The 27,662-nt window shown below is 43.9% G+C and overlaps 2 non-coding genes across 2 annotated transcripts; both read left to right on the forward strand.

The window, feature by feature from the left end:
• The first annotated feature begins 17,628 nt into the window (after positions 1–17,628).
• TRNAE-UUC (transfer RNA glutamic acid (anticodon UUC)) lies at positions 17,629–17,700 on the forward strand. The gene has a single exon. It is a non-coding gene; the product is annotated as a tRNA-Glu (tRNA).
• A 5,803-nt stretch (positions 17,701–23,503) lies between these two features.
• On the forward strand, positions 23,504–23,575 carry TRNAH-GUG (transfer RNA histidin (anticodon GUG)). Its single transcript has one exon. It is a non-coding gene; the product is annotated as a tRNA-His (tRNA).
• The last annotated feature ends 4,087 nt before the right edge of the window (positions 23,576–27,662 follow it).

The raw sequence follows: 27,662 nt of genomic DNA on the forward strand, positions 1-27,662 counted from the left end.
GGGTCTGGAGTGGACCTCAAGCAATCTCCAACAGACCTACAGCTGAGGGTCCTGACTGTTAGAAGGAAAACTATCAAACAGGAAGGACACCTACACCAAAACCCCATCAGTACATCACCATCATCAAAGACCAGAGGCAGATAAAACCACAAAGATGGGGAAAAAGCAGGGCAGAAAAGCTGGAAATTCAAAAAATAAGAGCACATCTCCCCCGGCAAAGGATCGCAGCTCATCGCCAGCAACGGATCAAAGCTGGATGGAGAATGACTTCGACGAGATGAGAGAAGAAGGCTTCAGTCCATCAAATTTCTCAGAGCTAAAGGAGGAATTACGTACCCAGTGCAAAGAAACTAAAAATCTTGAAAAAAAAGTGGAAGAATTGATGGCTAGAGTAATTAATGCAGAGAAGGTCATAAACGAAATGAAAGAGACGAAAACCATGACACGAGAAATACGTGACAAATGCACAAGCTTCAGTAACCGACTCGATCAACTGGAAGAAAGAATGTCAGCGATTGAGGATCAAATGAATGAAATGAAGCGAGAAGAGAAACCAAAAGAAAAAAGAAGAAAAAGAAATGAACAAAACCTGCAAGAAGTATGGGATTATGTAAAAAGACCAAATCTACGTCTGATTGGGGTGCCTGAAAGTGAGGGGGAAAATGGAACCAAGTTGGAAAACACTCTTCAGGATATCATCCAGGAGAACTTCCCCAACCTAGTAGGGCAGGCCAACATTCAAATCCAGGAAATACAGAGAACGCCACAAAGATACTCCTCGAGAAGAGCAACTCCAAGACACATAATTGCCAGATTCACCAAAGTTGAAATGAAGGAAAAAATCTTAAGGGCAGCCAGAGAGAAAGGTCGGGTTACCCACAAAGGGAAGCCCATCAGACTAACAGCAGATCTCTCGGCAGAAACTCTTCAAGCCAGAAGAGAGTGGGGGCCAATATTCAACATTCTTAAAGAAAAGAATTTTCAACCCAGAATTTTATATCCAGCCAAACTAAGTTTCATAAGTGAAGGAGAAATAAAATCCTTTACAGATAAGCAAATGCTTAGAGATTTTGTCACCACTAGGCCTGCCTTACAAGAGACCCTGAAGGAAGCACTAAACATGGAAAGGAACAACCGGTACCAGCCATTGCAAAAACATGCCAAAATGTAAAGACCATCAAGGCTTGGAAGAAACTAAATCAACTAACGAGCAAAATAACCAGTTAATATCATAATGGCAGGATCAAGTTCACACATAACAATCTTAACCTTAAATGTAAATGGACTAAATGCTCCAATTAAAAGACACAGACTGGCAAACTGGATAAAGAGTCAAGACCCATCAGTTTGCTGTATTCAGGAGACCCATCTCACACGCAGAGACATACATAGGCTCAAAATAAAGGGATGGAGGAAGATTTACCAAGCAAATGGAGAACAAAAAAAGCGGGGGTTGCAATACTAGTCTCTGATGAAACAGACTTTAAACCATCAAAGATCAAAAGAGACAAAGAAGGCCATTACATAATCGTAAAGAGATCAATTCAACAGGAAGAGCTAACTATCCTAAACATATATGCACCCAATACAGGAGCACCCAGATTCATAAAGCAAGTCCTTAGAGACTTACAAAGAGACTTAGACTCCCATACAATAATAATGGGAGACTTCAACACTCCACTGTCAACATTAGACAGATCAACGAGACAGAAAGTTAACAAGGATATCCAGGAATTGAACTCATCTCTGCAGCAAGCAGACCTAATAGACATCTATAGAACTCTCCACCCCAAATCAACAGAATATACATTCTTCTCAGCATATCACACTTTTTCCAAAATTGACCACATAGTTGGAAGTAAAGCACTCCTCAGCAAATGTAAGAGAACATAAATTATAACAAACTGTCTCTCAGACCACAGTGCAATCAAATTAGAACTCAGGACTAAGAAACTCAATCAAAACCGCTCAACTACATGGAAACTGAACAACCTGCTCCTGAATGACTACTGGGTACATAACGAAATGAAGGCAGAAATAAAGATGTTCTTTGAAACCAGTGAGAACAAAGATACAACATACCAGAATCTCTGGGACACATTTAAAGCAGTGTGTAGAGGGAAATTTATAGCACTAAATGCACACAAGAGAAAGCAGGAAAGATCTAAAATTGACACTCTAACATCACAATTAAAAGAACTAGAGAAGCAAGAGCAAACACATTTGAAAGCTAGCAGAACGCTAGAAATAACTAAGATCAGAGCAGAACTGAAGGAGACAGAGACACAAAAAACCCTCCAAAAGTCAATGAATCCAGGAGTTGGTTTTTTGAAAAGATCAACAAAATTGACAGACCACTAGCAAGACTAATAAAGAAGAAAAGAGAGAAGAATCAAATTGACGCAATTAAAAATGATAAAGGGGATATCACCACCGACCCCACAGAAATACAAACTACCATCAGAGAATACTATAAACACCTCTACGCAAATAAACTGGAAAATCTAGAAGAAATGAATAATTTCCTGGACACTTACACTCTTCCAAGACTAAACCAGGAAGAAGTTGAATCCCTGAATAGACCAAAAGCAGGCTCTGAAATTGAGGCAATAATTAATAGCCTACCAACCAAAAAAAGTCCAGGACCAGATGGATTCACAGCTGAATTCTACCAGAGGTACAAGGAGGAGTTGGTACCATTCCTTCTGAAACTATTCCAATCAATAGAAAAAGAGGGAATCCTCCCTAACTCATTTTATGAGGCCAACATCATCCTGATACCAAAGCCTGGCAGAGACACAACAAAAAAAGAGAATTTTAGACCAATATCCCTGATGAACATCGATGCAAAAATCCTCAATAAAATACTGGCAAACCGGATTCAGCAACACATCAAAAAGCTTATCCACCATGATCAAGTGGGCTTCATCCCTGGGATGCAAGGCTGGTTCAACATTCGCAAATCAATAAACATAATCCAGCATATAAACAGAACCAAAGACAAGAACCACATCATTATCTCAATAGATGCAGAAAAGGCTTTTGACAAAATTCAACAGCCCTTCATGCTAAAAACGCTCAATAAATTCGGTATTGATGGAATGTACCTCAAAATAATAAGAGCTATTTATGACAAACCCACAGCCAATATCATACTGAATGGGCAAAAACTGGAAAAATTCCCTTTGAAAACTGGCACAAGACAGGGATGCCCTCTCTCACCACTCCTATTCAACATAGTGTTGGAAGTTCTGGCTAGGGCAATCAGGCAAGAGAAAGAAATCAAGGGTATTCAGTTAGGAAAAGAAGAAGTCAAATTGTCCCTGTTTGCAGATGACATGATTGTATATTTAGAAAACCCCATTGTCTCAGCCCCAAATCTCCTTAAGCTGATAAGCAACTTCAGCAAAGTCTCAGGATACAAAATTAATGTGCAAAAATCACAAGCATTCTTATACACCAGTAACAGACAAACAGAGGGCCAAATCAGGAATGAACTTCCATTCACAATTGCTTCAAAGAGAATAAAATACCTAGGAATCCAACTTACAAGGGATGTAAAGGACCTCTTCAAGGAGAACTACAAACCACTGCTCAGTGAAATAAAAGAGGACACAAACAAATGGAAGAACATACCATGCTCATGGATAGGAAGAATCAATATCGTGAAAATGGCCATACTGCCCAAGGTAATTTATAGATTCAATGCCATCCCCATCAAGCTACCAATGAGCTTCTTCACAGAATTGGAAAAAACTGCTTTAAAGTTCATATGGAACCAAAAAAGAGCCCACATCTCCAAGACAATCCTAAGTCAAAAGAACAAAGCTGGAGGCATCACGCTACCTGACTTCAAACTATACTACAAGGCTACAGTAACCAAAACGGCATGGAACTGGTACCAAAACAGAGATATAGACCAATGCAACAGAACAGAGTCCTCAGAAATAATACCACACATCTACAGTCATCTGATCTTTGACAAACCTGAGAGAAACAAGAAATGGGGAAAGGATTCCCTATTTAATAAATGGTGCTGGGAAAATTGGCTAGCCATAAGTAGAAAGCTGAAACTGGATCCTTTCCTTACTCCTTATACGAAAATTAATTCAAGATGGATTAGAGACTTAAATGTTAGACCTAATACCATAAAAATCCTAGAGGAAAACCTAGGTAGTACCATTCAGGACATAGGCATGGGCAAAGACTTCATGTCTAAAACACCAAAAGCAACAGCAGCAAAAGCCAAAATTGACAAATGGGATCTCATTAAACTAAAGAGCTTCTGCACAGCAAAAGAAACTACCATCAGAGTGAACAGGCAACCTAGAGAATGGGAGAAAATTTTTGCAATCTACTCATCTGACAAAGGGCTAATATCTAGAACCTACAAAGAACTCAAACAAATTTACAAGAAAAAAACAAACAACCCCATCAAAAAGTGGGCAAAGGATATGAACAGACATTTCTCAAAAGAAGACATTCATACAGCCAACAGACACATGAAAAAATGCTCATCATCACTGGCCATCAGAGAAATGCAAATCAAAACCACAATGAGATACCATCTCACACCAGTTAGAATGGCGATCATTAAAAAGTCAGGAAACAACAGGTGCTGGAGAGGATGTGGAGAAATAGGAACACTTTTACACTGTTGGTGGGATTGTAAACTAGTTCAACCATTATGGAAAACAGTATGGCGATTCCTCAAGGATCTAGAACTAGATGTACCATATGACCCAGCCATCCCATTACTGGGTATATACCCAAAGGATTATAAATTATGCTGCTATAAAGACACATGCACACGTATGTTTATTGCAGCACTATTCACAATAGCAAAGACTTGGAATCAACCCAAATGTCCATCAGTGACAGATTGGATTAAGAAAATGTGGCCCATATACACCATGGAATACTATGCAGCCATAAAAAAGGATGAGTTTGTGTCCTTTGTAGGGACATGGATGCAGCTGGAAACCATCATTCTTAGCAAACTATCACAAGAACAGAAAACCAAACACCGCATGTTCTCACTGATATGTGGGAACTGAACAATGAGATCACTTGGACTCGGGAAGGGGAACATCACACACAGGGGTCTATCATGGGGAGGGGGGAGGGGGGAGGGATTGCACTGGGAGTTATACCTGATGTAAATGACGAGTTGATGGGTGCAGCACACCAACATGGCACAAGTATACATATGTAACAAACCTGCACGTTATGCACATGTACCCTACAACTTAAAGTATAATAATAATAAATTAATTTAAAAAAAAAAAAAATGTTATGGTCATGGAGAAGGGTCTGATCCCAATCCATCATAGACCAATACTAGCACTCAGCCTGTGACCCATGCAGCTCACCACGTGAGTGCAGTGACACCCAAACTTGTCCCCACCCTACTCAGTATGATGGGTCCACTGATCACCCACTGGGATATCATATTGCTGTTAAAGTTTCTAAACACCTTACTGGCAATTTCTGTCTTTGTCACAGACTGGTAATAAACAGTTGTCTGACCAGAAGCAAAAAAAAAAAAAAAAAAAAAGGACAAGGCCAATCTTTCTGGACGTGGAAACTTTGTACCCACATCACAGGTTTTCCTCATTAAAGGAAAGGGTCTGCAACCAACTCAATTGATTGATTGAAGCCAACTCATATTACTGATTGCATTGAATGTATACCAAACCTCAGGCCATGGATGCCTGAGTCCTAGTGTTCCTGTGACATCCCCTTGGGGTAGTGGAACTCTACCTTTCAATGATGGGAAGTCTTGGGCAAGAGCAAGTCTCCTCCCCTTGTCCAGTATAGACAGCTTTTGTGTCTAACTCTACCGCAGCAGCTGGCCTATACCTGGGGCCAAGGGTTGGAATGGTTCCTTGCTCCAGCATCAGTGGTGGATGCCTTTTGTTTCATGTGAGAGAAGCGACCAGGTATTGTACCTGTACTCTGGTGGTGGCTGATAATGACCTATATGCCTACATCACTGTGGCAAGCTCAAGAAATTTGCTTTCCCTGCCATATGTGTCTTGTCAGCACCTAGGATGTGAGAGGAAAGACCCAGCAAATGGGCAAAAAACATGCTATGTATCTGGGACTCTCAGAGATTCTAAGCTGTCACAATAGTTCACACTTGGCCTTTAAGAAACGATGAAAACTTCAGAGATTATCTCCAACCAACATTTATGGCTGCCATCTGTTCCTTCCATTATCTGTCAAAGATGATGAACCGCTTCATGTGTTTGGCCTTCTACAGGGGGGTGTCTCATGCTTTGGACTTCAGTTGACCCAGGTGCTTTGCAACTTCAGTTCTCTGGTGAGATCAAAACACATGATTTCACAGACCATACAGCTTTTTCTTGTCATTAGAGTGGGAATAACTGTCTCTTACAGATTTCTACATCTTAAACTACTGTTGAATCACATGTCTGATTTAAAAAATCTTTATATTCTCCTCTATTTCTGGATTAATTTCCCTTAAGGATACTACACAAATTCTGTTAGCTGATCACTTCTTTTAAGGCTCTGAGGTAGACATAGTGAACACCTTGACGATCCCTACAAATGAGCCTATTCATTAGGTGCTCAGGAGAAACCTGGGCCCAGACTACTAGGAGACACACAACTGTCACCCACAGCTCTAGTTGAATTTTTATCATGAGGCTCTTTCTCCTCAATCAGTATACTAGTCTTAGAACAAGATTGAGTTTGGGTAATCTTAACTTTGGGTCTATCTTAAAACAGGCTTCCTGAGCAGCTACTAAGATTTGCTGGGACTACAATTTCTGGTCAAATGTGAGCCAACAGAGTAAAGACAACACTCTTGACCCAGGAGAAGGCAACAGTACATGGATACACCACATTTTTCATCAACCTCAGAACAGTTATCTCAATGAATATTTAAATTAGTGATTGAAATACTTGTTTCCCCAAGCATGTGATGCTGAAAATTGGAAAAGTTGCCTTGGTTGTCTAAATGATTATGTGCTCAGATTGAATTTGAGGGGGTACACAGGTGCACCCTCCAGTGGAAAAGATTCTGAGAACTGGATGTGGGTAGAGGATGCAATTATGGAACTTGGTATCTTTCCCACCTTCTTTTCTTTCTTCCCATTTCGACTGGTCTTGTAATGCTAGGCCCAGGCATCAATACACATACAACTAAAAAAGGCAATATTAGTGCAAAAGACACAGTGTCTATACAATGAAATTAGATGGTACCTATTGCTGAAGTTACTTTAATTTCACATTATGTAGCCCAATAATTGCAACTTCCACCTTCTGGGCTCAAGTGATCCTCATGCCTCAGCCTCCCAAGTAGCTGGAATTACAGGCATGTGCCACCATTTCCTGCTAATTTTCCTATTTTCAGTAGAGACGAGGTTTCACCATGTTGGGTTGGCTGATCTTGAACTCCTGACCTCACATAATCCACCAGCCTTGGCCTCCCAAACTCCTGGGATTACAGGGTGAGCCTGGCCCCAGAGTGGAATTTATCTAAGCAGGGACTTTGCAGAGACAGTTTTGAAGCAGCCAGTGGGTCTGGTTGGGCTCTACATTTCTACATATTTGGCGCTAAAACCGGAGCAACCCCTAGGCGTGCAGGGTAGGAGTTCTCTCTATTCTCGACTCTACCGAGAGTTCTAAGCCACAGGACAGTTGTGACCTCACTAGCCGCAGGTCAACGGCGCAGCCTAGGCTCAGGTTGGAGGCGAAAGGGAAAGAAGAGCGCTGCACTCAAGAATGGACGTTGCCATGACTCGGATTCCAGCCAAGCCTCCTGCGGCCACAGCGTAGAGTACTGAACACAGTATGATAACCGCGAGCCGCAGAGCTGAAGCGCGCCGGGCTCTTTCTTTAAACTTAATGCAGGGCTGCTTCCGTTTTGGAGACCTAAGGGTCCGCGTAGATTGCGTTCTTTCTTGTTGTCTCTCCGTTTTTCCTCCCTTTCTTCCCCATTCTGCTACAATAAAAAATAATAATAATAATTTAAAAACAAAACAAAACAAAACACTTCTCACGTCTCCCTTGTGCAGTCCTTACCGCTGCACAAAGCTACTGCGAAGTTTAGTCTCCCGGGTCCACGCCTCTATCGACTTCCTTGCCCTCCTCCTCGCAATTCCCTGTTGGATTCAACCCTTGCCCGGCTCCGGCCTCCTGCCCCAGACAAGCACACAAAAACAGAGCAGCTGAGCCCCCGCAGCTCCCTGCCTCAGGGCGGGAAGAGAGGCCACTGGAGGCCTCGTCCCTTGCGCGCCCCACAGAATGCCGAGAAACCAATCGGAATAAATGCTTTTTAAAAAGAGCTTACTTCCCCTTCGTGATGAACCTCCACAACATGTCGAAATCCTGTCTCTACAAAAAATATAAAAATTAGCCAGGCGTGGTGGCGCGCGCCTGTCGTCTCAGCTGCTTAGGGACTGAAGTAAGAAGATCAGCTGGCCCCGGGAGGTCGAGGCTGCAGTGAGCCTTGTTTGCACTCCAGCCTGAGTGACCAAGTGAGACCCTGTCGCAAAACAAAACAAAACTTCCCCATAGAAAAATAGTTCATGATATACATTCTCAGGACTCTTCAAAAGACTAAAAGCTAAAGGCGACGACCCTGGTGCGTGGCAGGCCCTGCTCCCCGCGAGGGGACCACGAGCCACCCTCACCACCATCCCTGCCCTGGTGGAGCCCCCCTGCGGACACAGGATCCGAAGACGGCAGCGAAAGCTCCGCAGTGGCCCCGAAAGCGACTGGGCAGAGTGGGCACAGGCTCCCTCACTGGGTGAAGGCGGCGCAGAGAACGGGAAGAGCCATCCTGGGAGCCCACCGGGAGTTCAGCTTCCCTTGGGCCCCCAGGCGGCTCGGGCCCGGGTCGCAGACGGGGCGTTTCCGGGGGCTTCTGAAGCAGGGGAGGGGCAGGGCTGTGGAAGGCCATTTGGCTGTCCTTCTGGCTCCAGAATCTCCCAGCCCGCGGGTGTGCAACGTGATCAGCGCGACTCACCACTCTAATCTCTCCAGTTTTCCCTGCTGCCGGGCAGTCCCTCAGGACAGAAGGGATGGGGAGAGTTTGGTGAGTGTGCCCTGCATGTAGCGCCCAGTAGAATCAGTAGTAGTGGTCTCTGTGGCGCAATCAGTTAGAGCCTTTCTCTGTTAACAGAAAGGCTGGTGGTCCCGGGACGCCTCGCTTTGTTGTTTTAACCCGTTTCTGTTGATATACAATCAACTCCAGCCTAATCAGGAGACGTACATGTCCTCTTCCCCACCTTCTTAGGTCTGAGGTTTGGCAAGGGCCATGGTGCCTTGTACCTGTCAAACTCAGGAATCCCAGAGACCTTAGACAGGGACTCACTTCTAGTGTGATAAAAATGTTCTTTGCTCCCATGGAAGGCTTGGGGGAGTAAAGTGCCTCGAATTTTTCATGTTTAATAATAGGAGACCTATTGCAGTAGTATTCTGTCCCCAGGATGTGCCTGGGTTTAGTGATTCTTCTATCAATAATGTGACCAGTGGAGTCAGTCATCCTCATGGTGATCCTCTCCATTGTTTGTGAAAACAGCATTTCTTCCTCTGTGCATGATTTAACCTTTTTCAAGATGTTTTTTAAATGAGGTGGGTTTCATGGCTTTAGGATTACAAATGATGCTGCAATCTCCACTATTCTTGTACACATATCTTTGGTCACTCCTGCAGATATTTCTATAGTGTAGAGAACAGGATGTGCCAGTTTTACACTACAGCATTTATATAATGCTTCTAATTTGAGTACATTCTACAAATTTATCTTCCGTGGGAGCGGTACCAAATCATATTCCAATTTTGTTCCCAATTCTATCAATGTCCCTTTTGTCATTTACTTGCTGGCACAACAAACTTTTCTACACATCGATGTATGATATTCCACTGAAGGGAGAGGCATCCTCCTGGCTTAACTGAGGGGGTGAACAACTGAAGGACATGGTGGACATTACACACAGATATTCTGTGGCATAGGATGAGCTGCTAAACTTCTAGGATGTTTTAAAGTCCTCCAATATCTGTAATTGTTTTCTATGGTGACCAAGCCATGCGGGTCCAGAGAAGATGCGCCACAGTGACCTCTTTGACAGCTTTCTGTCAAGTCGTTTATCCAAGGGGAGCAAAATCACAAAGGTCCCAGATGATTTTTTTCTTCTGCCCTTTCCTCTTTTCTTCATAAATCTTGGTTTTGCTTTTGTTTGACCAAACCAATCTAATGCCTGTTCTCCCTCCTATACAATGGTAAATCAACACGCAAATAGCTATCCCTTTATTATTCTTTGATAGATTTCTGCAGCGGCTATGTCCATAAAAATTAGCCCATTTGAGATACATCATTGGAGCCAACAGAATGAGCCATTTGCGATACATCATTGGAGCCAACAGAATCCTGCACCCAACAGGCATCTTTTGCAGACCTGGGCCCTTAGAGCTATTGGCTCAAGTTCCTTCAGTTCTTCTACCGAATATTTATGAGTAGAAACTGAGCTCTTTGGCTTTTACCCACTACTATGGCTATAGTACATTTTCTTTCTCTCGTCTCTCTCATTTTTATATCATGATTTTCTGCCATCAGTGGCACCAGTGTGGGTTTCTTGTTTTGATGTTATCGAGTGAACTTCTGGGATTGTTTTACGAGTATTGGTATTAAATTCTTCTGTTGATGAAGACTTGTGTTGTACCCAGTTTTTCCTTAGTATAAAAATGAGGTTAATAAGAACATTTTTGGTAGAAGCCTTGTTGGACGTATTGCTCATTTAATGGTGGCAATCAATAAAAGCAAGTGTGCTTGCTTTTCAGGTAGGCTTAACTGGATGAGAAACTGCCAATTATTAGAACAGCTGTTGTGCTAAATTGCAGTCCAACTAACATCACACAGCAATATCATACACACTCTGTATCAGGAAGCGGGAGAGGCAACAACTTTCAAAATCAATTTTTCTATGTTTCCTTTCATTTTCTTGTGAACCCTTAATGGCATCTTTGAAGGTGGCTATGGTCACACCAAGTGTCACCACCAGCCTATTCAAGTCTTGCTGCAGAGCCATGGAGTGATACAGCAGGACAACCCTGCCAAGTCTCAAGCTCATAAACACCAGGCAGTAATTGATGCATATGAAATGAGAAGGGTCAGATGATTCCTCCCTCTCCTGCCATGTCTGTGCCTCTCTTTGCAGCTGCCGTGTCGCTGAAAACAATTGCTCATGCTTATTTTCTCAAAGGTAAAGCCAGACATTAATCAAAGCTGTGAAAATAGATTTTATTCAGTAACTACTGTCCATAGAGGAAGGGGCTGAGGTCCATCGCATTTGTGCAGAGGTGATGGCATTCTAATCAGAGAGTAAGGCAGGGGAGAGGGCGGGGCACAAGTGAAACATTACAAAAGATTGGTCATTGCAAGCTTCTGCCTCATCAAGACAGCTGTGTCTGCCAGCTGTCAATATTGGACATTAGGATTCTAACCTCCCACAGAGACCAGAAGACAGAGACTCAGTCCTTCCTAAGGACCACACCTCAAAGGAATGGCTTTCAAATCCTGTGGAAAGACACACTGGAGTCCCTAGGAGATATACACATATCTCAAAGGGATGGAAAAGGATTCCTTCTTAGTAAGTGCTATAAGAAAGAACCTACCATCATCAGCAGATATTGGCCAGAATTAAAGTAAGTTCCCCTGGCAGCCTTGAGCTTTTCTAGGTAGGCATTGTCATGGGAGCCTAGGGTAATTCACAGGACATGGTCTTATGCTATTAGAAGCCATGACAGAGTCTGATCATCTCTTAGCACAGAGGTTTAAACTGAGTCTTTGTTTGCTGAGTTCGGTGGTTCTCACTTTCCATCCCCCCATTCCATGGCCAGGATTTTACTGGACTCTGATAGTTGGACATGGCCATGGGCCATTTTTAGTGACGTTCAAGCAACCCAGGCATATCTATTGAGATCTGAATGAAAATAAAGGAAACCATGAGATTGAGAGTGGGCCCCACAATAGGTATGCGTTAACAATATTCAGGAGATAAAAATACTTCTAGGATTTGTCAAAATGGAAAGTGACTTATGCAGCCAGGATGAAATTCAAACTTACATTATCAAAGTATCCAGTTTATTGATATTTTGTATAAGAAAGCCATGGCAAAATGACAATCCACAAGTGGCAGTGGTATGTACGACTCCATAATGTCAAAATTATCCTCACGTTAAATGAAACTCCTACGTGTTGCTACAGTAAGGGAACGGAAGCCAATGTTATGCTGGAATATATTAATTGTCATGGGATAAACAGGCAGGACATGATGCTACATTTGTTAGTCACTTCTATTGAGAGTATTTGTGAAGGTTAATTTTTGTATCACTTTGACTGGGCCAGGGAGTGCCCAGATATTTAGTTAGACATGATTTCTCACTGTGTCTCTGAGGGTGTTTCCGGAGGAGATTGACATTTGAATCAGTAAACTGAATGAAGCAGATTGCCCTCCCCAGTGTGAGTGGGCCTCATCCAACCCATGGACGGCTTGAATAGGATGAAGGGTTAAGAAAGAAGTTTTTCTGCTCACTGTCTTTGAGCTGGGACATCAGTCTTCTGCCTTAAGCCTTGGACTTGGTCTTGAACTATATTCGACTCTCCTAGGTCTAGAACTTACTCAGAGTAGAACTTGGGCTTCTCTGCTTCTGTGTGTGTGTGTGTGTGTGTGTGTGTGTGTGTGTGTGTGTATCCTGCTCATTTTCTTTCTCTGGAGAACTAATATAGTATTATAGGCCAGTTGCCAGTTTTTGTCTTTATTCTCTTGAAAGGTGTAAAATAAATAAATAAAACAAAACCCTGGAAGGCTCTCAAAGAACAACAGTAAGGATTACTAGAAGTTTTAAAGTTTTAGGAAAAGCCCTAAGAACAGCTTTTGTTAGAACTGTCTTTAAGAAAATGACGGGTGTTGGGAAAAATATTGTTGCTTTAATGTTTTTAAGCAAAGGCATGATCAGTCAAGGATAAATATACTTGGGATTTTTAAGTTAATTTTTACGTTTTAATAATTCACATACAATCTTAAGAACTCAGAGAGAAAAAGAGAGGTCCCTTGTACCCTTTACTCAGTTTCCTCCAATGGTAACATCTTGGTAATGTTTCCAAAATTGTAATATTTGCAAATACTGCAAATGTATTGTAAATGCAACAGTACCAGGAGCTTGACATTGATACAAGCAAGGTACAGAACATTTCCATCAACACCAGGATTCATCACGTGGCTGTTTTTATAGCCATGACCCTGTATCATCAGTGCTGCTCCTCCTTCCCTCCTTAACCCCTGGCAACTACTAACCTATTGCCCATTCATATATAATTTATTCATTTCAAGAATGTTACATAAATAGAATCCTACATGTCACCTTTGGGATTACCCTTTGTCCACTCAGCATAATTCTGTGGAGATTCATCCAGGTTATTGTGGGTATCAATAGTTTGTTGTTTTTAAAAAAGTTATTGAGGACTATTCGATGCTATGGACATATAACATAGTTTATTTAACCATTCTCCTCATGAAAGTCATCTATACATTGTTTCCCCAGTTTTGCCTATTAAAAACAAGGCTGCTATAAACTTTAAGTATACAGATTTTGTGTGAACATAAGATTCTATTTCTCTGTGATAAATGCAGGGAATGCAATTTCTAAGTGGTATGGTAGTTGCACATATGGTTTTAAAAGTAAAAACTATACAGATATTCCCAAGAGTGGCTGTAACCTTTTACATTCCCACCAGCAATGTATGAGTGATCCAGCTTTCTCTGAATCCTTGACAGAACTTGATGTGGTTAAGCTTTTCTTTTGGTCATTCTGATAGGTATGTAGCAATTTCTCATTGTGATTTTAATTAGTATATCACTAGTTGCTACTAATGTTCTGATTTCAACATATGAATTTGGGGGAGAGGGCTGGGCACAATGCATCCCATAACACTGTGTATTCTGATGTGGTTGGGTGTTCTAAAATTGTCAATTTAAGTCCTGATGGTTGATCATGCTGTTGGGTTCTTCTACATTCTTGTTGATTTTTTGTCTGATTGCTGTATAAATTGTAAGAAAGGGGGATGTTGAAGCATATAGCAATATTTATGAATTTGTCTAGTTCTCTGTTCAGTATTTTCAGTTGTTACATAGACATTTATGACTTTTGTCAGGGGAGGAGTTGGTGGATTGGCTGTTTCCTCATTATCTAATATCCCTCTCTGTCTCTGATTAGTTTCTTTGTTCTGAAATATACTACATCTGACATTAATATAGCCAGTCTTGCTTTTCTTTGTCTAAGGTTTGCATGATATATCTTTTCCCATCCTTTTGATTTCAACTTGCCTGTATCATCATATTTGAAGGTAGTCTCTTTGTAGCCAGGATGTAGTTGGGTCATGTCCATTAACCTACTCTGCCAATCTGTGTCTTGTAATTGGTGTACTTAGGCCATTGATATTTAATATGATGATTGATATGTTAGGGCTTAAGTCTGTCATTATATTTTTCCTTTTGTGTTTGTTCTCTCTGTTGTTGTTTTCTGGATATGCTTTCTTTTCCTTACCTTCCTGTGGTGACTTGAACATCTTTGAGAATGGTATTTTGCCTTATCCATAGTGTTTCTATCTGTTTGCATAGCCCTCTTGATTTTTACAGACATTCATATGTCTGTGCATCTATATCTGACCACACAGTATACTGGTATCACTGTTGTATCAGCTTCAGTGAACGATAGATGAGTTACCTCCCTTGTAGGTCTCTTTACCCTCCCAGTTTATAATTGTTTCAAACATTTTCTTTAAGGAGAGTTAGAACCACATCGAACGATGCTGCAATTTTTTCTGAAACCATCAATCATAGTTTAGAAAACTCAAGAGAAGGAAGGCCTATTTTGCTTATCATATTTTTTTAAATTTTCTTTCTGATGTCCCAAGGTTCCTTCTTTAATCATTCCCTTTCTGTCTAGAGAAGTCCCTTTAACCTTTCTTTTAGGGTAGAACTGCTGGTCAGAGATTCCCTTAGCTTTTCTCAATCTGAAACTGTTTTGATCTTCCCCTTAACCCTGAAAGATGTGTCTGCTGAAGAGAGGAGTCTGGGCTGACAATTGTTTTCTTTCACGGCTTGAAAAGCACTGGGCAACTTCTTTCTGTCTCCATGGTTTCTGATGAGAAATCCATCATCGCCAAAATTATTTTTCCTTTCTAGGTAAGGTGTTACCTTTCTCTGTTGCTTTCAAGATATTTTCTTTGTCTTTCATTTCCGACATTATATTTTTTCACGTGTCTTGCCACGGACCTCTTTGGGTTTTATCCCATTTGGGGTTCTCATGGCTTCTCGAACCTGTAGGTTTACGTCTCTTGCCAACTCTGAGAAGCTTTTAGCCATTTATTTCTTTATGTTTTCAGCCTTCTCCTCTTCCTCTTCCCCTTCCAGACATAGATAACAACATGAAAGTGAGACCTTTTGAGGTAGTTTCACAGGTCCCTGAGGTTCAGTTCACTTTCTCACCCAGTCTAGTTTTTCCCTGTTAAGATTGTGTAATTTCTTTTTTTTTTTTTTTTTTTCATGTGCCGTGGATGGATTTCTTTGCTGTGCACCATCCATTCTGCTGTTCAGTCCATGTGCCGGACTTTTTATTTTGGTGGTTGTATTTTCCACTTCTAATACTTCCATTTGGTTCTCCTTTAAATCTTGTATTTAATTGCTAAGGCTTTCTATTTGTCCATTGATTTCAAATGTGCTCATAATTACTAAAGCATTTTCATCAGGCTTGCATGCTTTAAAATCTTTGTCAGACAATCCCAACACCTCTCTCATCATATTGCCAGTGTGTATTTGCTGTCTATTTTCATTCAGTATGAGATTTTCCTGGTTCTTGGTATGATGAATGATTTTCAATTGAAACTTGGACTTTTGGGTATTATGTTATCAGACTCTCGATTTTATTTAAACCTTCTGTTTTAACTACCTTTTTCTGAGTCTGCTTCTGCAGGGAAAGGGGAGTAGCGCCATCTCATTGTAGCCAGGTGTGTGTAGAAATCCAAGTTTCTCCCTTGACCTACCTCTGTTGACACCCTAAGTGGAGGGCCCGCGAGGAAAGAGCAAGGATGAGGCCCCTCGGCTTGGGCGAAGGGTGGGCAGGGAGGGTCCTGCGGCTGCTGGGAGGACCAGAAGGGTCGATACCCTGTGAAAGAATGAGCCGTGATTGCCGGCGCCAGGGAAAAGGCCCCGAGGCGGGGTCTACAGCCTTGGAGGGATGGCGTCCGTACTCCTGCGCGCCCGGGACTCGGAAGCTCAAAACCCGCCGGCTGCTGCAACTTCTGGGAGCCGGAGAGTGTCAGCGGGGCGAATCCCGCACACCGGCGCTTAGTTCTGGAACTGGATACCCCGCGGAAAGAATCGGGATCCCGTAGCCCGGCTATGGGTCTCCAGGGTCTTCATTTCGGGAGCAGGCGGGGAACCCTCAGCCCGGGCCTATTGCGATCCGCAGTCTTCTTACCTGAGGGATCGCAGGTGCTTCCCGGGGCCTTTTGCCAGCACTTTCCTGGGGCCGCGGGAATGTCGAGATGCAGCCGAATTTCAGCCGTCATAGGCAGCAATATGCAGTTGCCCAAGGCGGCGCCTAAGATTTTCGTGGATATGTCCTCAAGGGGCGGTGCTCGGGTCGTTTAGCTAGAGTGGGGTCAGCAGGTTTGCCTCACACACGAAAGGTGGCTTTCATAATGACCTTTTCTTTTTCTTTTTTTTCAAGGGAGGGGAGTGGAGCTGAGGGGTGGGATGGGGGAACTTAGCTGCATCTTTGATCAGAAGAAGCACGGGAGGAGTTCCATTATTATCTGAAACCCCGCTGAGCGCTAGGAACCAGGCCCGGTTTGCCCGCGGTGAGTTGGATCGGAGACGAGGGCGCCGGATGAGGTGGACGTCATGTTAGCTTTAGATCCAGAAATTTCCAGTCTTCTCATCTACCGCCGAAATCTTCTTTCTGAACATTTCAAGCTGACAGCTACAATGTCTCTGAAACCAAGGAGGTCTGTCCTGTGAAGCCCACTTGGCTTCCTCGCTCCCGGAGCACAGTTGGAACCGGTTGAATTGCGTGGCTGAACAAAAGAAAACGAACCTAAATCTGCACCTGGAGCTCGAGCCAAAGACCCCTCAATTCAGTTTCATGCTCTACGAATTGAACTAGTTTGGGGCGAAAGGGGACGCCTACACATGTCTTTATCGGTGGAGCCCCTTGAGCCAGTTCAGAGATCAGGAACCAGAAGGACTGGGCTCATAACCCGCTGAGAGCCAAGTCTGCACTCTGGTGGCAAGGAAACTGAGGCTCAGAAAGAGAGCAAGTGCTTGGCTCTGCCTCACACGGTGCTACAGCTAGGCTAGAATGGAACACCGCTGTTTCCTTGTGGCCTGGCCTCAATACAGCCCAAAGCAGCGGCCAGGCTGGCAGAGGTGAGAGGTGTTGAGCAGCTGGGCAGTGACTGCTTGGAGCCCTGCAGTCTTGCAGCCCGCTTGGGTCACAGAGAGCCAGTTTCAGTTGGGCTTTCCTCCTCTTAAAAAGTTAGTATTTACCTCCTCTTTTTTTCTTCAGACAAGTAGATTGGCAATTTTGTTGGTCTCCCTGGTGGTCTAGTGGCTAGGATTCGGCGCTTTCACCGCCGCGGCCCGGGTTCGATTCCCGGTCAGGGAATGTGTTTTGCAACATCCCCAAATTGTGTGCGAAGATTTGATAGAGAAACACACCGGTGATGATTAAAATGCAGAAATATGTTCCCAGCCGCAATATTTGTAATAATAAATGTTCATCAGTTTGGAAATGTTATAGGTTGCGATCCCTCCATACCATAAAAAGATATGCAATTATTTCAAAGGTGGATGTAGATAATGATAATAGCCACGATGAGGCCACCGGTGATGATGATAGTAATAATGGCTAATGCTCTTGGAGTATTTACTATGCATTCGGGCCTGGGCTCAATGTTTTACTGCTATGTCTTATTTAAACTTGGAACAACCCATTTTGAAATGCATTCCTGTTGGGCCCATTTTACAATGCAGAAATGGAGGCACAGAAAACCTGAGTGACTTCAGAATCACACCGCCACGGAATGAGGCTATCTGCTCGCGTCTACGGCTTCATGGAGAGAAGAGTCCAAAGTTCTCTTGTTCTTCTGCTAGGGATTGTCATCTGCTCAGAGATGTGCAGCCTGAGGAATCAGCGAAGGCAGGTGCGGCGAGGAGGGAGGGAGAGGAAGGAGGTGTGTATTGGGCTTGGGATAGGTAGATTCTGGAGCTCCAGAATTGAGCTTTTGCCTAAAATGCACCTTTTGTAAACAGCATTTATTTTTCTAACAAACCCTTAAGCCTTCAGGCAGGATTTTCATCATCTTACTTGAAGCAGATGGGCAACAAAGACCCCCATATATCTGGACGTGGAAGAATGAAGGTCCGAAAAGAATAGTTACAAGGTTAACTACGCCTCTTCGTGGAGCAGGACACGTAGTCTTTAGTTTTTTTGCCGATGACTGCCCTGATTGCTCCACAAAGAGGCAAGTGGTGCCTGGAAGTCTGATGACATCTGCCTCAGACACCTGTCCGTTATTAAATGCCCCCATCCCCAGGTTGTGCATCCTCACTTCTTTGTGCCATTGCACAGGTTCTAGATGCCTGAGGGTGTGGTGACATAGAGGCCAGAAGTTGTGTGGTTGCCATGTTTCCGAGTTGACACCAGGCCGTGTGAGTAGGGGCAAGATGCAGGAATGCCAGATCCACGACATTCTCCCTGGCCCACACTGCCTCCTGCACTTCCCCTATGGGAAGCTGCCCCACCACACGTGACCACCATAGCCTCTTGCTCTGAAGTCAGCCACTTCCCCATCCTTTGCTATGCTTAATTTGTCGTGCTCACCGCTTGTATTCCCTGTGCCCGAATGGGGAAATGCTTGTGGGGAGGACACCAGCCGGTTGTGTTCCCACTGCCTGTTCCCTTCTTGATGCCTCCAGATGTGGGCTCGGTGGGGCAGGACTTGCTCACCATGCAGCTACTCACCTAGACCAAGGCTTCACACCTCGTGAGCACCCAATGCTCGGTGAATGAAGGCGTTCCAATGCAGGTTTCTGAAAGACATCAAGAATTCTACTGGACTTCCCACTTTTAGTCCTTTGAATAATTCGGGTAATGGGAAGATAGGAAAAGCTTTTCAAACCTAGGTGTTCTTTGTAAGGTTTATTCCAAGTCTAGAGGCACCTTCTGGAATGAGCTCCCCTCTCTGTAAGGGGACACCCCCTCAGCCTGTGGGACTCTGTAGGCAGAGAGGAAGGTAAACCCTGAACATTGAAGAGGAGGAGAAGAAAGTGGGTAATACTAGGGGCAGCCTGGAGTATGAGAGACAGACAGACACACAGATGGAGAGGTTGGAAAGGCTGGGCTGGGTCAAGGAGGAGTCAGGAAGCAAAAGGACCTATATGTCCAAGAGCCAGATTTAGGGTGTAAAAGTCAAGAGTTCAGTTTTGCTGAAGAGAGTCAACAAAAGAACCAAGGCAAAGGGAGCCAATAACTCCAAGAATCCAGGTCTGCATAAGAAGCATGGTCAGGTGCAGGATCCTATGGCTCTAGAGATTTGTCTCCAGTGAGATGAGTTTTACAGAAAAACAAAACAAAACAAACACCGTCAAAGAAGGAATAAAACACAGAGGTAGTTATTAGTGTGCCAATTCACCCTTGTCTAGGAGGGAGAACAGTCCGTAGATCGTTTGCATTCAACAAAAGCAGAATGCAATTCATAAAGAAAAGAGAAGAGGAACAAATGTCTAGAAGGAGCCATTCTTTCCTCTCCTATTTGATAAGCCTCTTGACAGGAAGCAGTTCAGGGTCCCTCCAGCTAGTTTTCTCTGGATTCAGTTAGGTAAATCACCAGAGAAAACAATTACAATTACTGGAAGACTTTCTAAACATCTTGGAGGTTTAGCTGTGGAACACGTGCCAGAGAGTATCTCTGGGCAGTCAGTGTCCACCATGTCTTTCTGCTGCGTCTCCTGCTTAGGTAAGTCAGGCGGGCACCACCCCCTCACTGGTACATCAGACTGATGTATGGAAACTTTGCTGTGCTGGCAAGAGCATGAAGGAAAAGTCTCTCACTGAGTTGGAAAAATATATTGGAAGATAAATTGGCACACCTCCTGTTGAAGTCAAACTAAGAACACGTAAAGAGATGCCTTCGGCTCCTGGCAATGTTGGAGTAACAGATGCCCGATTTACTCTCCTACCTGAAATCTGCCCACTGCTCCTCTCTGCAAACAAACAGATGCCTGTAATCCCAGCAGTTTGGGAGGCCGAGGTGGGCTGATCCCTTGAGTGCAGGAGTTTCAGACCAGACTGGGCAACATGACAAAACCTCAGCGCTACCAAAAAAATTCAAATAATTATCCAGGCATGGTGGTGTGTGCCTGTAGTCCCAGCTACTCAGGAGGTTGCAGTGGGAGGATCATTGGAGCCTGGGAGGCAGAGGTTGCAGTGAGCCAAGATTACACCACTGAGTTCTAGCTTGGGCTACAGGGTGGGACCCTGTCTCATGGAAGGAAGGAAGGAAGGAAGGAAGGAAGGAAGGAAGGAAGGAAGGAGCCGGTGTGGTGGCTCACAACTGTAATCCCATCACTTTGGGAGTTTGAGTCCAGTGGATCACAAAGTCAGGAGATGAAGACGATCCTGGCTAACACGGTGATACCCCCATCTCTACTCAAGTTACAAAATACAAAAAATTAGCTGGGCGTCATGGCACATGGCTGTAGTCCCAGCTACTTGGGAGGCTGAAGCAGGAGGACTACTTGAACACGGGAGGCAGAAGTTGCAGTGAGCCAATATCACACCAAAACCACAGTATCAGAGATGAGAAATTTGCTGGATGGGATTAACAGCAGATTAGACGTTGAGGAAGAAATGATCAGGGAACATGGAACCATGAATAATTGAAAATATGCAAAATGAAACTCACAGACAAAAGATTTTGTTTTAGTGAAAAGATTATCAGTGAACTGTAGGGCAGACTTAAGAGGTCTAATTTATGAGTAATGGGAGTCCCTGAGAAGGAGCGGGGAGGAAAGGAAACATTTATTTTCTTTCTGTGTTATTTTTATTAGGAATGGGGTCTCAGTACGTTGTCCAGGCTGGTCTTGAATTTCAGGCCTCACTCAACACTTCCCGATTTGGCCTCCTGAAGGTGTGAGCCACTGTGCCTGGCCAATTTCTGAAGAAACAATAGCTGAAAAGTTCCCAATCATAACAAAAATTATAAATCCAGTGACCCAAAAAGTTGAGGAAACCAAAGCACAAGAAACAAGAAGAAAACCACTCCTAGATACATCTTAATAATATTGCTCAAATCCGACCAGAAGAAAAAGACATTGTACATCAGGAACAAAGATGAGGATTGCGTCAGCTTCCTTTCTGCTCTGCCGGACGCTACCAGGAGCAGCAATGCACAAGAGGAGACAGAGAAGCAACATCTTTAAGGTACTGAGGGGAGGGGAAGTTAGCCTAGAATACTATGCCAGAAAAAATAAATTCCCAAAAGTGGAAGTGAAATAAGGACATTTAGAGATGTACAAAAGCTGACCGAATTCACTACCAGCCCGCCCACACTACAAGAAACATCAAAGCAGTCCTCCAGGCAGAAGGAATCCAATACCAGATGAAAATCCAGATCTACAGGAGGAAATGAAGAACACCAGAAATGGGTAACTATACTAGGTATTTTTTTATTTTGTAAATTTCTTTTGTAAAAATTTGACTATTTAAACAAAAGCAATAACACTGTGTTGTTGGGTTTATAACATACCTAAAAGTAAAGTACATGTCAGCAGTAGCGTCAAGGCCAGAAGGTGAGGTTTAATATCACTTGAAGGTTGACTGTGATCAGTTAAAAAGGTTTGCTCTAAGCCCTAAGGCAATTACTAAAATAACAAAAAGAAAGAGTTATAGTTAATAAGCCAACAGAGGAGAGACAATGGAATCATATAAAAACCGTGTGAACACTATGATAGAGTAATTGCTCTTCCTATAGTAATTGAACCACTATGCTGTAGAAATTCTTACACCAGTGGCTGAAAATGCCCGTACAAGAATGTCTAGAGCATTATATGTTAATTGTAAAATCACGGAACCAATTTAACCTCAAAAGCGTATAGAAAGGGCTAAATGAATGACAGTTAAAGAGAGAGAGAGAGAAGAGCGCGCCAGGCGCGGTGGGTAATCCCAGCACTTTGGGAGGCCGAGGCGGGCGGATCACGAGGTCAGGAGACGGAGACCACCCTGGCCAACATGGTGAAACCGTCTCTACTGAAAATACAAAACTTCTCTGGGCGTGGTGGCGCGTGCCTATAATCCCAGCTACCCGGGAGCCTGAGGCAGGAGAATTGCTTGAACCAGAGAGTCGAAGGTTGCAGTGAGCCGAGATCGCGCCACTGCACTCCAGCTGCAACAGAGCGAGACTCCGTCTCAAAACTGGAGGGTGGGGGGGAAGAGAGAGAGAGAGAGAGGGAGAGAGAGAGATTCCAGAATCCTAGCGGACCTTGATTTATGTCCTCATGTCGTACGCCAGACACGGAGGAGAGGAGGGTAAAGTTGGTCTTGTTGGTCTTGCTCTGTCGCTCTGCCTTTCCATGAGAGCATGTGCTGGATAGAAGAAAGTTACCAGCGGTTTAAGCATTTTTAAAATGCAAGAAACTCTCCATAGAACGGGCTCGAACCACCCACCTCTAGACTTGGAAGCAAGCACACCACCGGACTGCGACACAAGGACAGTCAACTCTTGCTCTGGTATTACCATGCAGAGCAAGCGCCCATCCAACGTTAGGCGGAGCCACCGCCTTTTGTAGAACAATTGTGCAGGTTCCAAAGCCTGGGAAAACCAGAGAGGCGCATCTTGCTGGCTACGGTTGAAACCCGTGCATTGAGTGATTCCGAAGCCGGAAGCGCAGGGGAACGGCCATCGCCGCGTCCTGCCTCTCGCAGGCGTCAGACCCAGCATCCCAGGAAACGTCCGGGTCCGCGACTCCCTGGGCCTGAGCAGCGTGGGTCCCAAGGAAAGCAAGCAGAGATGGCTCTTCCCGTTCTTGGCACCGCCTTCACCCGAGTCTTTGCGCTGCTTGCGCTCTTCTCGCTCACCTCGGCTTGGGTCGGTGGGGCGGGAGAGAGGAAGGGTGAAAAGGAGAAATACGGAGAGGCGGGAGGGAAGCAGAGGCGGTGCGGACGAGGACAGAGAGACCTCCCGAGAGAGGCTGGTGCAGGGAGGCCCAAGCTGGAGTGGAGGAGATGAGAATTGTTCTCATCACGTATGAGGACTGGGAGGAAGGGAGGGAAAAGCAGAGCCGGCATAAAAGAAAGAAAAGCGGGAGCCCCCCGTGGCTGTCTGGGAACAAATCCACTTGATAATCGAAATCTATTGACGTCAAAATTACTAGCGCAAACTCAGACGTTGTAGCTTGGCCTGTGGCTCGCCGTGATCGTATAGTGGTTAGTACTCTGCGTTGTGGCCGCAGCAACCTCGGTTCGAATCCGAGTCACGGCAACGTCGTTCGTTCAGGCTATCGCTTTTTGCTCCCGGCCTCACAGCTCACCAATCTGGCAAGGAATCCAAGGGAAGCCTTGGGCGTGCTCTATCCTGTTTCTGAGCCTCATGCAGCAAATAACCCAGTCAGCCCTGTTGGTGGCTTACACGGAGGCAATGGTGTGCTCAGAACCATTTTTCCAGTCACTGGGGACAGGTCAGGGGAAGGAAAAGAGACCTCACAGCTCACCAACCTGGGGAGGAGTCCAAGGGAAACCCTGGACATGCACACTCCTGTCTCTGAGCCTCACAGAGCAAATAACCCAGTCAGCCGTGTTGGTCGTGGCTTACACGAAGGCAATGGTGTGATCAGAACCTGTTTTCCAGTCACTGGGGCTGTTACACACGAAACTACGACAAGCTTTTAATGGCTTCAAACTCCAAACTGTTTGTTGTGGCCTCCCATGGCTTGTCTCCGTGCCCATCACCAAGTTTATATGTCAACAGGAAAGTGTGGAAAAGGGCAATCTCTTGCAGGGGTCTTTCCACCTCCACTCTGCTGGGTAGAAATGGGCCTTGGGCCTGGAGCACTTCCTTCCCAAGAGACAAGGAGTCCTCACAGCCTGTGCTGGGCTCACCTCCTTGTGTAGGAGTATCTTTCCCGGATCAGACTTAGTTCCACTTAAACATGTGCATCAACTGGCACCTGACCAGCTGCTGTATCTGCCCCCTACTGAGAGGAGGGGGCGGGACCCTTTCTTCTGCTTCTCAAGAGGTTGTGTGTGAGGCCAAACGGAGGACCTGCTGGCCATGGGGGACCAACGCACAGGACTAAAGCAGAGCCCATACCCCGCTCTGTCTCCTCTCTGTGTGAATAATGTGTTGTTCTTCCATCCAGCACTTGACTGCTTGTATTTCCTTGGTGACTCTGATACCAAGAGGCTGTGGCCAGAAGTGTTCAGACTTCTACTCCTGCTGATAAGGAACAGATTCCACTTGCTAGACAAGAAGAATGAAGATTCTTCTTGCGTGGGTCTTTTTGTGGACATGTGCATTCATTTCCTTTGAGGAATACCAAGTACTAGAATTGTTGGGTCATAGGGTGGGTGCAATGTTAACTTTATTAGAAACGGCCAAATGGTTTCTTCTAGAATGGTTTCTCACCAGCAAGGAGAGTTCCACTGGCTGAACATCCTTGACAGTACGTGGTGTGTTCTGTCTTTTAAATACACCCGTTCTGGTGGATGTAAAACGGTACCACATCGTGGCTTCAATTTGTGTTTCCTTTAATGAGTAATGCTGTTGAGCATATTTACTAATGTCTTTCACTATTTAGCAATCCTTCTTTGCAAAGAGAGGCTATCGAAGCAATTTCCCTAATTCAATTGGGTTGACTTTTTATTACTGATTTCTACATTCAAGATTTGAGTCATTTTTTTTTTTCCGGTAAACACAGTGCAATTATCTTCTCCCAGTCTGTGGCTCACCTTCTTACTTTCTCATGGTGATTCTTGATGAGCAGAAGTTGATAACTTTGGTGAAATTCTACTTTGCTTTATTTTTTCCTGTTATCTCTTAAGGCAGAAATGTATTCTGCTACATTCTCTTCCAATAACTTAAGAGTTTCGTTTTAATTTCTAAATCTATGGCATATCAAGTTCATCTCCTGACCACAGCAAGCTTAGCATCTGCTAATGTCCTGATCCCCAGGAAACTTCTCTATACTGTAAATACACTGGCAAGAGTTCCTTCTCTGCTCTTCGACAGCTACAGGCCCTGTGCCTCCCTCCATTTCTTCCCTACTCCTCTCTCCCTCCATCTCCTTCTCTCTCTCCTCTGTTGTAGCTGAGAATCCCAGAGACACCTGAAACAGAGAAGTGGACAGGTCCAGTCTAACCTATGTCCAAGAACCCAGGTTCTGTGTTGGAAATCTGTGTCAGCTCTTGCCTGACCTTGGTTAAGTATCTTAAATTTTATGTGCCTCAACATTTTTCTATGGAAGGTTGGGCCACTTCACAAACTCTTCCTTACACTGCTGTTGTCAGACATGCCTGGATTTAGTGACTACTCAATCAATAATGTAATCACTAGAATTATAAAAATCATTGTCATTGTCCTCTGCCTTATTTGTGAATAATCATTCTCCAGATTGTTTTCACTTTACCTTTGCTTCTAGAACTTCATGCAGATGGAATCACCGTGCATCTACTCTGTTGTACATGCTTCTTTCTCTCTGCATAATGTCTCTGGCTCTACCCATTGCTGAGTGTAGCAGAAGTTCATTCCTCTTTCATTGCTGAGTAGTATTCCATTGCAAAGAAACAGCACAGTTTGTTTGCCATTCCCGCCCCACCCCCAAACCCAATAACGAGCCTTTGGGTATTGGCTATTCTGAATAAATTGGTATTGGCTATTCTGAATAAGCCTGCTTTGAACTTTCTTCCCACAAGAGATATTGAGGGCATCTGTTTTCATGTCTCTTGGGGAAAACCTAGGTGCAGAATTGCTGGTACCAAAGAGTAGGATATGTGCAAGTCCATAAAAACAGCCAAAACTTGTCCCAAAGTAGTTGTGTCGTTTTACATTTCTATCAATGACATGTGAGAGTTGTTGTTGTTCTTCATCTTCTCCAAGATTAGGTGTTTCCTCTCCTTATAAATTTAGCCATGCTACAGGGAGTTACGGTGGTGTCTCAATGTGGTTTTAATTTCCATTTTCCTGATAGTTAAACATACTGTATGTACTTTGTTGGCCATGTGTGTACCTTTTATTCTTGTGTATCAGTTCAAGTGTTTTACCTATCTAGCATACTTGGGTTGATTGGGTTTTTGTTGTTGTTGTTGTTGTTGTTTTAATTACCAGGTAAGAAGATCTCACCATACATCATAGTTACAGGGTTTAGGGGTCAGATAGGTTTTGTGACTGTTTTCTCCCAGTCTGAGGTTGACTTATTCCTTCACTTTCTTTGTGGTGTCTTTTGGTGAGAAGATACGGCTAATATTGATGAAGTCTAATTTATCAAGTCTTTCCTTTATACACGTTTTTTTCTGTGCCCTGTTTAATAAATCTTTGTCTACCAACAAGTCACAAAGTAGCCTCGAAATGCTTTATAGTTTCAGCTTTTAAGTTTTGGTCTATAATGTCTCTCAAGTTACTTTCAGGTATAGTGTGAGGGAGAAATAACCTTGTTCATCTTCCCCTTCTCTTTTATGAAAGTCAATTAATTGAAACTATTTCCTTTGCCCCTTGAACTGCTTTTATTGAAAACCTGTGGCCGGTCATGGTGGCTCATGCCTATAATCCCAGCACACTAAGAGACTGAGGCTGGTGGATCACTTGAGCCCAGGAGTTGGAGACCAGTCTGGGCAACATGGCAAAACATCATGTCTACTAAAATGCACCTGTAGTATGAGCTACCCGGGAGGCTGAGGCAGGAAGATCACTTCAGCCTGGGAAGCAGAGGTTGCAGTGAGCCAAGATCAGGCCACTGCACTCCAGCCTGGATGACAGAGTGAGACCCTGTCTCAGAAAGCAAAAAGAAATTAATAAACAAACAAAAAATCCCTATGGATCTTATAGCTGTGGGTCAGTTTCAGGTCTCCCAAGTCAATCTGTTTATGTATTTGGGTCTCCCAATGCTGCTTGCACACTGCCTTGTTTATGACAACTTAGAGTGAGTCTGAAAGTCAGGTTGTGCAAGTCCTCTGGTTTTCTTTTTCATACAGCACAATAAGCTTTGAATTAGGTCATAACTTATGTAACCACCACACAGATCAACATATGCTGTCACCTCATCCTTCTCATTTCAGTGTGGGACACAAGCCCTCGCTCATCTATGCTGATTGCCCCCTTGGGGCCAAGGATCCTTGTTATGGGAAATCAGGGACCCCGAATGGAGAGACCAGCTGGAGCCATGGCAGAGGAACATAAATTGTGAAGATTTCATCTTAATATTTATCAGTTCTCAAATAATACTTTTATGATTTCTTATGCCTGTCTTTAATCTCTTAATCCTGTTATCTTCATAAGCTGAGGATGTACGTCACTTCAGGACCACTGTGATAATTGTGTTAACTGTACAAATTGATTGTAAAACATGTGTCTTTGA

This window comes from Chlorocebus sabaeus, chromosome 20, assembly GCF_047675955.1.
Source record: "Chlorocebus sabaeus isolate Y175 chromosome 20, mChlSab1.0.hap1, whole genome shotgun sequence".
Taxonomy (NCBI): Eukaryota; Metazoa; Chordata; class Mammalia; order Primates; family Cercopithecidae; genus Chlorocebus; species Chlorocebus sabaeus.